A 12,227-nucleotide genomic window follows, 5' to 3' on the forward strand; every position below is an offset into this window, starting at 1 on the left:
GGGAAAAAAAAAAAAAAAAATATATATATATATATATATATCTGTTTGTGTGAAGACATACAATTGAAAACATCACTCAGCCTTAAAAAGGAAGGAAATTCTGATACATACTATAACATACCTGAACCCTGAGGGCATTAAGCTACATGAAATAAGCCAGTCATAAAAATACAACAATTGCATGCTTCCACATATATGATATATCTAGAGGAATCAAATTCATAGAGATAATAAATGAGATAATAAATAAATAAGGATCTCAACAGATATTTGACAGAAGAAAAAATGATCCATCAACAAATAAATGAAAAAATGTTCAACATCTCCGGCAATAAGAGAAATTCAAATCAAAACTATGCTGAGATTTCATCTCACTCTAGTCACAATGACAATTATCAAGAATACAAGCAACAATAAATGTTGGCAAGAATGTGGGGGAAAAGGTACACTCATAAATTGCTGGTGGGATGGAAAATTGGTGCAACCAGCATGGAAAGCAGTAAGGAGATTCCTCAGAAAACTTGCAATGGAATCACCATCTGATCCAGCTATCCCACTCCTCAGTTTGTACCCTTGGGACTTAAAATTAGCATACTACAGTGATGCTGTTTATAGCAGCACAATTCACAATAGCTAAACTATGGAACAAACTTAGGTGCCCTTCAACAGATGAACAGATAAAGAAAATGTGGTATATATACACTATGGAATATTTCTCAGCCTTAAAGAAGAATGAAATTATGGCATTTGCCAGTAAATGGATGGAGCTAGAGAATATTTAGCTAAGCGAAATAAGCCAGTTTCAAAGAACCAAAGGCCAAATGCTTTCTCTGATATGCATATGCTAATTCACAATAAGGGGTGGGAGCTAGGGAAGAATAGTGGTACTTTGGATTAGACAAAGGGAAGTGAAGGGAGAGGAGGGGGTATGGGGGTAGAAATGCTAGTAGAATGAATCGGACATTATTACCCTATATGCATATATGATTACATGACTGATGTAACTCTACATCATATACAACCAGACAAATGAGAAGTTATACTCCATTATTGTATGATGTGTCAAAATGCATTCTACTGTCATGTATAACTAATTAGAACAAATTAAAAATTTATAAAAGAATTCATAGAGACAGAAAGTAGGATGGTTTGCTGGTATGGAGATTGGTCAGCTCTAGTATGGTCACCTCCATCTAGAGCATGGATGGTGGCTGCCAAGGTCTGAGGGAGGGACAAATGGTGCATCAGTGAGAGGTTCTTTGGCTGGATGACGGTGATGGTCGTATAACAATGTGGATGTAATTGATGCTACTGAACTGCTTGCTTCAAAGTGGTTAAGATGGTAAATTGGATGATATGAATATTTTATCACAATTTATGATCTTTTTTAAAATTAAAAAAATGAGGGCCTTATGATCTAAAAATCAGTGACTCCCTTTCACGGTTCACCCTGTTCAAGGAGGAAGAACCCACAAGCTATTGAGCATGTTTGTAGGAACCAGACCTCCAGCTACAGAATCAATAACCTGTAAAGGAGGCAGAAGTTAGGCACAATCCAGGCCCATCATGTGCTGGGTGTTGAGGAAGGCATGGGCCATACTGGCCTTCAATGCCCATGACTCATCTCAAACATGTCACATACTCTGATGGATGTCTTGTAATCCCAAAGCGGGAGCTAAACCTGTTAATTCAAAGTTACTCTTGAGACAATAAATTAATAACTGTGAAAGTCAAGGAGCCCATACTGTAGATGGAGGTGACCATACTAGAGCTGACCCATCTCCATACCAGAAAAACCAGATCTACTTTAATGTGTGAAGTGGCATTCTCATTTGGGGACACATTTCTCAATAACCTGTCACAGGGGTTATAAAGTTTTCCCTGTACAAACTACAGAAGCTTGACTTCAGAGACTGCCCCAATGACACCACTGAAATAGCCCTGACTTTTCTAATTGATAGGCAAGAGCCTAAAAGAACACCTTGAGTGGGACAGAGCATCCCATCTGCACCCCAAGGAATTGTCCACCCAAAGATGGCTTCAAGATGTTTCCACTGAGTTACTCACACACAGGTTAGGGAAGAGGTGGGAACTTCTTGGCAGGAGTTATTCCTTATCCAGTTATCAGAGAGCACATGACCAAAAGTGTCTGTTTGGGGCAAGGGGGACACACTAAAAGATAATTATTTTCTTTCCCCTTAAATCACATAGTCTGGCCAGAAGCACCCAGACTGCCTAGAATGTGTATTAATAATGCCAGTTATCTCAACCATAATTTCTAGCTACCAAGGCATTTATCAAGCCACACAATGACTCTACCACCCTGCTCTTAAGCACCCGACTGGCCATCTCACAGGACCTGTGCCAGACAGCAGTTTCATGGCTCTGCCTCTGACCCTGATGAAGAATGTGTGGACATCTATAGGATCCTGGACCCTGCTCAGTATATGATGTCTCCAACACTACTGTATCCTGAGCCAAGAGCTTCAACTATTTCTGAAAAACAGTATTGTTTTCCTTCTTGGTCATGGAAGTCATGGGAAATTTTTTTGTGGTGATGCATAAATCCCAGAAAGTTTGGTGAAAAAAAGTTTCCCTAAAGTGTGGGTGGTTCCTCAAGTTTGTCCAGATTTATTAAATATCTGTGTCTGTAAACCGAGCTGAAAGTTGCATGCAGACACCAACTTCCCAAAGAGGCCGTTGCAATTCATGGTTACTCTCATTAGTGAGTTTTGGAAGCTTAGGGTTCAATGTAGGACTTTTAAACTCAAAATCAACATGGCATAATGAATCCCACTATCATGTGTAATTATAATGCACCAATAAAAATTATCATAAAAGAAAAAAATTAACATGGGCCTACAAGCCTGAGTAGGCAGAGTTCCTGGAGTGTATTAAGCTTCAACTCAAGATAATTCTCCCACGATCTCAAATTCTTCTAATAAAATCATTATACTTAGTCCCAAAGAAGTTAGTTTTCCTCTTTAGAACTCTTTCTTGAATGTTTTACTCAATTCACTGAGAATTACTTCATGAGCACCTGTGTATCAGAATGTGGCGATGCCATTAACTCTAATTCCTTCCCCTATTATATTACTCCTTCTCCTCAGCAAGAAAACTATTGGCTTCTGATCCTTCACTATGAACTCAGCAGCCCTTGGAAATGATGCTGTAAATAAGTGTATTGATATGGAAAGGTGGAAGGGCTTACAAGAGTATGAATTCAATTCCATTCTTGTAAGTACACAAATGGTATGTATTTAATCCCACTTTTTAAAATATATATTTACAATTAGATATTTGTGCATATATTGCAATAAAACAAAATCTGACCGTATACATACCAACATGTTAATAGTGGTGATCTCTGAGTAGTATTGCTTTTATTTTCTTTTAGTTTCTCTGCATATTTCCTCTTGAGTAAAAATGTACTGTGTGTGAAATTGAAAAATGAAAGTGTTTTAAGGAAACACTGGCATTGACATGAGAGGGTAGTAGATTTGGTGGCCATTTAAAGAGTTTTATGTGTGTTTATAGCTCAGAGTTCTGTCCAAAATTATGGGCTTCTCTGCATGAGTATTTTAGTCCTAGACAAGGAGAAAGGTAAAATTTACATTTTTCATGTGTGACTAGAATAAAAAAATACATAAACACAAGTATGAATTTATATGTATTTTTACTCTAAAATTTTTAGATTTTATTTTTATTTTCAACTTCCAACTAACATGCAATAATTACACATATTTATGAGGTACAGTATGATATTTCAAACACCTGTACAATGTATATTGATGAAATCAGGGTAATTAGTATTTTCACCTCATTATTTCTTTATAATTGGAGGCTTTGAGCTCTGATCTAATTTTTCATAAAATATATAATAGGTTACTCTGAAATATAGTCATCCCACTTGGCTATAGAACACTAGAACTTTGGATGGATAGATAGATAGATAATAGATACAGATAAATGGATAGATAGTAGATGATAGATGATGGATGGATGATAGGTAGATGAATATATAGATAATATAGAGATAATAGATGATAACTGGATAGATAAATATAGAGATTTTATATCTGTAGACAGATGAATTATAGGTAATCCATACATACATACATAAATACATAGATAATAGATACATGCATACATGCATAGATTCATATGAGATATGATAAAAACAGATATCTTTGCAACCTCCTCCTTGAAAATGAGGAAGAAATATTCTCTATCTGCCTTTGTTGTCCAGGATAAAGCCTGGAAAAGAGAATAGAAAAAGCTAAGAAAAGCTAAATTCATCTATGCACAAAAGAACATAATGTTACTAAAAGTGGGTAGATATAGAAAATGGGGAAGGAAGTAGAAAGAACTTGACCATGGGAGGGAAAGTCAGGGAGAACCAAGAGAGAAGCAGAGCAGCTGGGCTGGTTTTTTTTAAATTAAATTATTTATTTATTCTGATTTGTTGTACATGATGGCAGAATGCAGTTCATTTCCTATTATACATATAGAGCATAATTTTTCAAGTCACTGATTGTACGGAAAGTATTTTCACACCATTTGTGTCTTCATTACATGTACTTAGGGTAATGATGTCTAACTCATTTCACCATCTTTCCTGCTCCCATGCCCCCACCCTTTCCCTCCCTCCCCTTTGCCCTATATAAAGTTCCTCCCTCCATTCCTTCCATGCTCCCTACCCCCCATCGCCATTATGAGTCAGCATCTTCATATCAAAGAAAATATTTGGCCTTTGGTGTTTGGGCATTGACTTACTTCACTTAGCATGATATTCTCCAACTCCATCCATTTACCTGCAAATGCTAAGATTTCATTCTCTTTTAATGCTGAGTAATGGTCCATTGTGTGTACATACCAAAGTTTCCCTATCCATTCATCTACTCAAGAGCATCTAGGTTGGTTCCACAATTTAGCTATTGTGAAATGTGCTGCTATACACATTGATGTGGCTGTGTCCCTGTAGTATGCTGTTTTTAAGTCCTTTGGGTATAGACTGAGGAGTGGGATAGCTGGGTCAAATGGTGGTTCCATTCCAAGTTTTCCAAGGCTTTTTGATTTCTGTTTTAACAAAAATGGAGAAGATTGAAAGGGGAAACTACTTGAGCAGTTGCTAGGTAGTGAAAGACCTTTGGGCTTGGAGGAAAGGAAAAGTGGAGGAAAAGGCAGTCACATTAAGCAAAAACTGTGCAAGGTCACACAGGCTTTGCTCCCCTCCTTGAGAAAACCTTCAATACAGAGTTATATTCCTCTTCAAGGTTTGGGGCTCACAGTTGTCTCTCTGGGTCACACTGGCTGAGAGATGAGACTTATAGGTAAAGGAAGAAGGCTCAAATTTAGCCAAATCAGGAATCATCTTATTTTGTATGACTAGAAATACAGTCAGCTGCAAGAATAATGTGGCGCCTCTGGGAAGCATCAGGAAGAAGCAGAGCTCCTCTTTGCTGAGCAGTATAGGGCAGATGACATCAGTCCTTGCTCCAAGGGGCTCTACCACTCAAAATGTGAGCTGCAGCACTAGTATTTCCACTTTGCTGGTGCCCAGGTGCAGGCCCAGGGTTTCCCTGTGTATGAGCTCCTTAAGGATGCTGTAACAAAATATCATGAACGCAGGGTATCAAGTGTGCTGTCTCATGGCTCTGAAGCCTTGGGGAAGTCTAAGATGAAGATGTTGGCAGAGTCAATTCTATGTATGGACTGTGAGGGAAGGTTCTGTTCCACAACCCTTTCCTTGGTTTGTAGATGGCTGGCCTAGTGTGCACATTGCAGTCTCCCTGTATGTTTATCTCTGTGTCCAAATGTCCCCTTTTTATGGCATCAGTCATATTGTATTAGGATCCATACTAATGACTACTCTTGAATTTGATTATCTCTGTAAATATCTGCAAATAAGGTCACATTCTGAGGTACGAGGAGTTAAGGCTTCAACATAGGAATTTGGGGAATGAGGGGAACACAGCCTGTTATGGGTTGGATATGTGGTGTCCCCAAAAAACTCATGTGTGAGACAATGCAAGAAGGTTCAGAAGTGAAATGATTAGATTATGAGAGTTGTGGCCTAATCAAGGGATTAATCCTCTGAGATGGGTGGTAACTGTAGGCACATTGAGTGTGGCTAGAGAGATTAGGTCACTGGGGCTGTGTTTGGGGTTTACATTTTATCCCTGTGACCAGAAATCTATCTCTGCTTCCTGCTGCCAAGTCTGAACTGCTCTCCTCCACCACACCCTTCTGCCTCACCTCAGGCACAGAGGTATGGAGTTGGCCATCTATGGAAGAATGCCTCCGAAACTGTGAGCACCAAATAAACTTTTCTTTCTCCAAAATTGTTCTTGTTAGATCTTTTGGTAGCAGCAATGAAAAAGCTGACTAAAACACAGCCCCATGGCCCAAGCTCACCATGGTTCCTACAGCACCCACCTTGGAGACCTGTCCTAGAGAATCCTTACCCTTCACACATGCCCAGTCCAGAGCTGCCCAGTCCCTCTTGTCCTCCTAGAAATTCTTCAAAACTCAGGCTCAGTGCCATTATCTTTCCATTTTTTCCCACTGTAGAGTTGTCCCCGAGGCCTCTGTTTCTCTGACATTGTGTGGGGATCAGAGAGGGAGCAGAGTCTCACCGGTGGGCTCAAAGCCCCTCCTTGTGACTGAAGCTTCTCCTGCAAATGGATCCCCCTCCATTGAAGGTACTTACCCAAAGAGCCAGAGGGCAGCTTCCTGCTCCTGACTTAACTGCCTTTGGACAGATATGTGCTGCAGCCTCATGTCTTAGTGAACTGATGGGGGATCTCTCAGTTCCTCAAAGCTAGTGCCCTCTGATGTTTGTCTCAGGATGAAGGAGCTTCCACCTCTGGTCCTACATGCTGCAAAAAAGATTTTCATTAAAACCCAAATGATAATGAGGTATGGGGGTGCACATGCAGATATCTTGAGGAATGGGTTCAAGAGAATAGCAACCTGCATTTGATAAACATGTTAAACCATGTCTTTAAAGATTCACATTTTTAGGGCTTCTTAACACTAGTGGTTTGCATACCAAGGTTCCAGGTATGCTCAGGTTTCATGCACAGACCCTTGTGCCCCTCCACACACACAGAAAGGAGAAATATGAAACAGAGGCTACAACCCCTTTTGCACACACGCACCACCCCCAAGCCTCTCTTCTACTCAATACTTCCAATTCCAACAGAGCTGCCTGTCTTTGATCTGTAGTAGTAGCTACAGTAGTCTCCCACATTTGATTCCATGTGGAAAAAAAAAACTCCATGATTATAAAAAGCAAATACATACACACATGACACTGGCTTAGCTAGTGAGCTCTCTGTGCATATAAAACCTTTTAATACACAGTATACCATTGGAGATTTACTTTAGGACCTCCCAAGGATATTAAAATTTGTAAATGCTCAAGTTCTTTATATAAGATGGAATGGTATTTGTGTACAACCTACACACATCTTGCTGTGTACTTTACATCATGTGTAGATTTCTCATAATAACAGTATAATATAAATAGTATGTAAATAATCGTCATCCTGTACTGTTTAGGAAATAATGACAAGAGAAAAGTCTGTGTAGTACAGAAGCAATCTTTAAAATATTTTCCATCTGTTGTTGATTGAATCACAGATGCAGAACCCACATATGCGGAGGGATGACTGTATGGTGTGACTTCTTTTCAGGATCATACCTGCTGCATGACATCGCACATGTCCATCTACAATACATTCCTAATGAGAAAGAGTATCTTCAATGTGTCTTCAAATGTCACTTTAACCTTGAGCATCTCCAAAGAAGATGCTCCAGGCATCAAAATTAAGAAATAATCTGAGGCAGATCAGTCTATACCAAATTAGCATTTCACAGTGAAGCCAACTAAGAGAAATGGCTTTTCTTTCCCCAAAGAGGCAACAAGGACAGAAATGTTCCATAGATCTGCCCGTCCCTGAGAGAAGCCACCTTCTGGGGAAGGAAGATTCAAGCCATTGCTAATACCTGCTAGGAAGGTATATTCAAAGTGCCATAGAGGTTGATAAAAGAAAGGATCAGTAGGGAGGAGAGGAGTTTGAAAGACACAGTCAGGGCCACAAGGAGAAGCTCAGTACAGACAAGATGCCTATGTTGTGTGAACTATAACTTTGGACCCAAAGTGAAAGGAGACCCCTGGTCATGAGTGAAATTAGAATTCTCCAAGGGGAGTAGCACATCTAATAAGAGCACCATGCACCTCCAAGCTAAGTGGAGCTGATAGAGGAGGCAGCCTGGAGCCCCAGTCTAAGCTTAGGTAATGGTGCATCCAATTTGCAGACCTGCCTCTCCTCGGGGACTTTAAATTCTTGCAGTTAATCATAAGGAGTAGAAAGCAGAGTGGCTGAAAGGAAATACAGCCAGTGGCTACCTACTCTATGGCTTGGTTTGATTCTTTTCCCTAAATGTTAGTGGAGTAACTTCAAAGCACTGTGCAAAGAGCTGGGGGTACAAAGATGAGAAAGACATGGTCCTTGTCCTTGCAGGGCTTCAAGTGCACTTGAGGGAAGGGAGACCTGTGATCAGATGATGACAGAATGTCTTGTGGAAAGTGCTCTCCTAAAGCTGTACTGCTCTAGTGCCAAGGAGGGAGATTTCAGAGGGAAATTCACAACCACTTCATTACATGAGTCTATATGGATCCTTGGTCCATAAACACCTCTAACCATACCAGTGCACTCTTGCAGGAGGATGGGATTCCAGCATTAAAGTCAACTGTTCTAGCCATGAACCGATATGGTTCATCCCCTGTAGGACACACTAACAGAATACTCACTACTGGGTGGGGAGGTGTTTGGACTACTGGATGCCCATTGAGAGGTGTCTGGTTTTCAGAGCCTGCTGCCAGATCTGTGGAGTGTGAAGGCGGAGGAATGATGTTCTGTGTGTCTGGCTTGTTCAGCATAGTCAGGGCCCTGAGCCTGGGATTTCAGGGCCTCAGGCTGCATTTCAAGTGGGGCAGCCAAACAACCAACTGTCAGCAGTTTTCTCTGATTGCATGCAGTAGCCCAGGGCACAACATACACCTCCCAAGGCAGCCAGCCCATTCTAAAGAGTTAGGGTACACCTGCCCTCGATAGTCTTCCCTCCTCTTCTGCCAAGGAGCCTGAAATAACCTAAACCTAGACAGGGGCTCCAGGCTGCCTCCACTATCAGCTCAGCCCATCCTGGTGGTGCATGGTACCACTCCCCTTGGAGAATTCAAATCTCACTCATGGCCCAGGGGTCTCCAAAGTTACAGTTCACACAACATAGGCATTGTGTCTATTAAGCTTCTCCTTATAAAGCTACTGCCACCTTAAGCCCCAGCTATATCTTTCAACCCCCCTTCTGGTCCTTTTTTCAACTTCTACAGCACTTTAGTCTATACCTTACTAGACAGGAGTAGCAAGCACTCCACCCTATCTTTCCTTGCCCACTGGATTCCTCCCTACACTCTTTCTCCCAGGAAGCCCCTACCAGAAAAAAAAAAAAAAGTTTTGTTTCATCCTTCTTTGATCTCCTTTGAAGCACATAGTAGGTTTTAATGACGGTTTGTTGAATGAATAAATGAATATAATTTGAGCCCTGCCCTCAAAAATCCCATCATCTACACAGGACTGGGAAATGATAACCAATACAGGTTGAATCTCCCTTATCTGAAATGCTGGGGACCAGAAATGTTTTGGTTTGGGGAATTTTTTATTTCAGATTTTAGAATATTTGCATATATATAATGAAATATCTTGGGGGATAAGAAACAAAGTTATACACAGTATTCATGTAGGTTTATATACACCTTATACACATAGCCTGAAGGTAATTTTAGACAATATTTTTAAGTGCACTAGCATTTTGACTCTGACCCATCCCATGAGGTCAGGTGTGGAATTTTCCATTTGTGGAACAACGTTTTCACTCAAAAAGTTTCCACTTCTGGAGTGTTTTGGATTTGGGGTTTCCAGATTAAGGATGTCAATTTATGATTGTAAATAACCATGAGATGTTCAAGATATAGAGGTGGCACAGAAGTCAGCATCAATAAATTCAGTTCCAGGCTAAGGGGGTATCTCGGTGGTAGAACACTTGTTTAGCATGCATGCGGCCCTGGGTTCAATTCCCAGCATTTGAATAAATAAATACAGGTTTTCCATTAAACATTTGATTGTTTGATAAACAACACACACACAAGATCCATTTCTTCTTTCTCTACTTGTTATCCATTCCACGTAAACACCAAGTCAGCTTTCTTTCCTTAGAACACAGAGCTTGGTTTTATGCTAAAATAAGGGGAAATGTTATCATGAAAATCATAGTACTTGTATTTGTGCAATGCAGTATAGTCTTTGGAGCATTCTATGAACAAAGCACTTGTGTTTGCCGGTGATGGGCTAGATGGAGTTCTTTGTAGATCAAATCACCTTGATTTATGGAGGGAAAAAAGAGGGTCCAAGTGACTTTTCTTCTTTCCTGCAGAAAGATCAACAGGGAACTGGAACCAGGATTCATGAAGTTACATGGTATCCTGTGCTGGATCCACTCTTCCCAGCAGATTGTCCTTCCCCAGCCTCTCCTGGAAATGGAATGAACTTCTCATAGTTCCCCTCAAATGGTCTGATTATTGGGCAGCATCTTTGCATTCAAAGACCTACTCAGAAAAGTAGCATATGATAGCACAATGAGACCCTGCTTACCTAGAGATGACAAATGGCTTTCCAAGTTGGATGTTGGGGTCCTACTGGCCATTTGCCCCTGATCGTAGTCTCCCTCTAAGGTTCTGGCTACAGGTGAAGTCCACTGCAGTAAAACTCTGACTGATTGGATTTTGTTATCAGTATGATGACATCAAGGTACAAAGAAAGGTATTTCTTCCATTTAGTGAATTTCAGTACATTGATTTTAGTAGGGGCCAATTCTAATATTATTTCCATGCCAGTGGAAGTATATATTAATAGTCATGATGGAAAAGTGCACCTTTCAGGAAAAAAAAGAGAGAGAGAGAGAGAGAGAGAAGCCTGATTTGCCATTGTGGCCAATTTTAAGCTTCCCATGTGATGTCCCTGTGCACAGAGGTGGGAACAGATGTGCATAATTGGCTCTTAGGGGACAGGACAAGTGGCCACCACCACCATAATAACATTTACTGAGATTGCACTATGAAGAAAGCACCGAATCTGATCATTTCACTGTGATTTATCTACAAAAATGGCGACAATAAAAGCAGGATGCCTCACAGGTTTGTGGAGGAGATAATACATGCGCTAGATCAGTGTCTGGCACATAGTAAGCACTCGACAAACCAACACAGCCATAACTGTTGTCATTGTGTCTTCTCATCCCTGTAAAGCCAATGTCCACCTCACACTGACGGGGTCCTGCCATGGTATACTTGCTTGTGACTGGAGCTAAGAGCCTTGAACTGTCTTTTGACATGTTCATCTTTTGACCCTAAATCCCCAATTTACCAGACCTCCCTGAGCATGACAGAGTGGACAATCTTGGGAAGATAGAAGCATTACATGCATGAAGGGAATATTTTGCAACAGCAAGATTTAACTAAAAAGAGGGAAACTGAGTGAGGGGCTAAGGCAAGGGTTACTTTAGATGGCACTGGGGGGGCTCAGGCTTGGGAGCAGGTGTGGGTTCAACACCAGTGCCCATGAAGACACCCCAGTTACAGGGCTACTTGCCTCTTCATTGGCAGGGCAGGTCCTACAAAATACCTGTGAGCACCGTTGTCACTGTACAGGACACTGAGGTGGTGCTGGGCTGAAGGCAAGTGATTTCCTTCTCATCTGAACAGAACTCACTCACTCACTCAAACCAGGGTGTTCCCAGGGTCCTGGTCTGCCCTTCTCCATCTCAGTATGTTTTCTGAGAAAAAGAAGAGAGGGCACCCAGCTCTGAAGTCTGAACACTGTTTTGAGTGCAAGGCTGAGGTACTTTCATCCTGGCTGATAAGCCCCAAGATCTGAGCACCTCTATTTCCTGAGGCGTGAGGAATTCTGTGACAACAGACACTCAGAGAAGGGGAACAGGGGCATCCAACAGAGGACTCAGGCTGGCTCACAGGTCAGAGTCAGGGTGAGTCTGGGGCTTCTCTGAGAAACCGAACTCTACTCCTCAAAGATGGTCTCTCATGAGGATGCAGACAGCACCCTTGCCAAGCTGCCCGGGGCTGGGGTACACAATGGGGGCCTGTT

The 12,227-nt window shown here is 41.2% G+C and overlaps 1 long non-coding RNA gene across 1 annotated transcript in view; it reads right to left on the minus strand.

The window, feature by feature from the left end:
• LOC125610928 overlaps positions 1-12,227 on the minus strand; it is a 46,110-nt gene that overhangs the window by 19,123 nt on the left and 14,760 nt on the right. The window contains exon 2 of the long non-coding RNA XR_007341019.1: positions 6,713-6,881. This is a non-coding gene — a long non-coding RNA (uncharacterized LOC125610928). The remainder of the gene's footprint in view (positions 1-6,712; positions 6,882-12,227) is intronic.

The sequence above is a fragment of the Marmota marmota genome, unplaced genomic scaffold (assembly GCF_001458135.2).
Source record: "Marmota marmota marmota unplaced genomic scaffold, marMar, whole genome shotgun sequence".
NCBI lineage: Eukaryota > Metazoa > Chordata > Mammalia > Rodentia > Sciuridae > Marmota > Marmota marmota.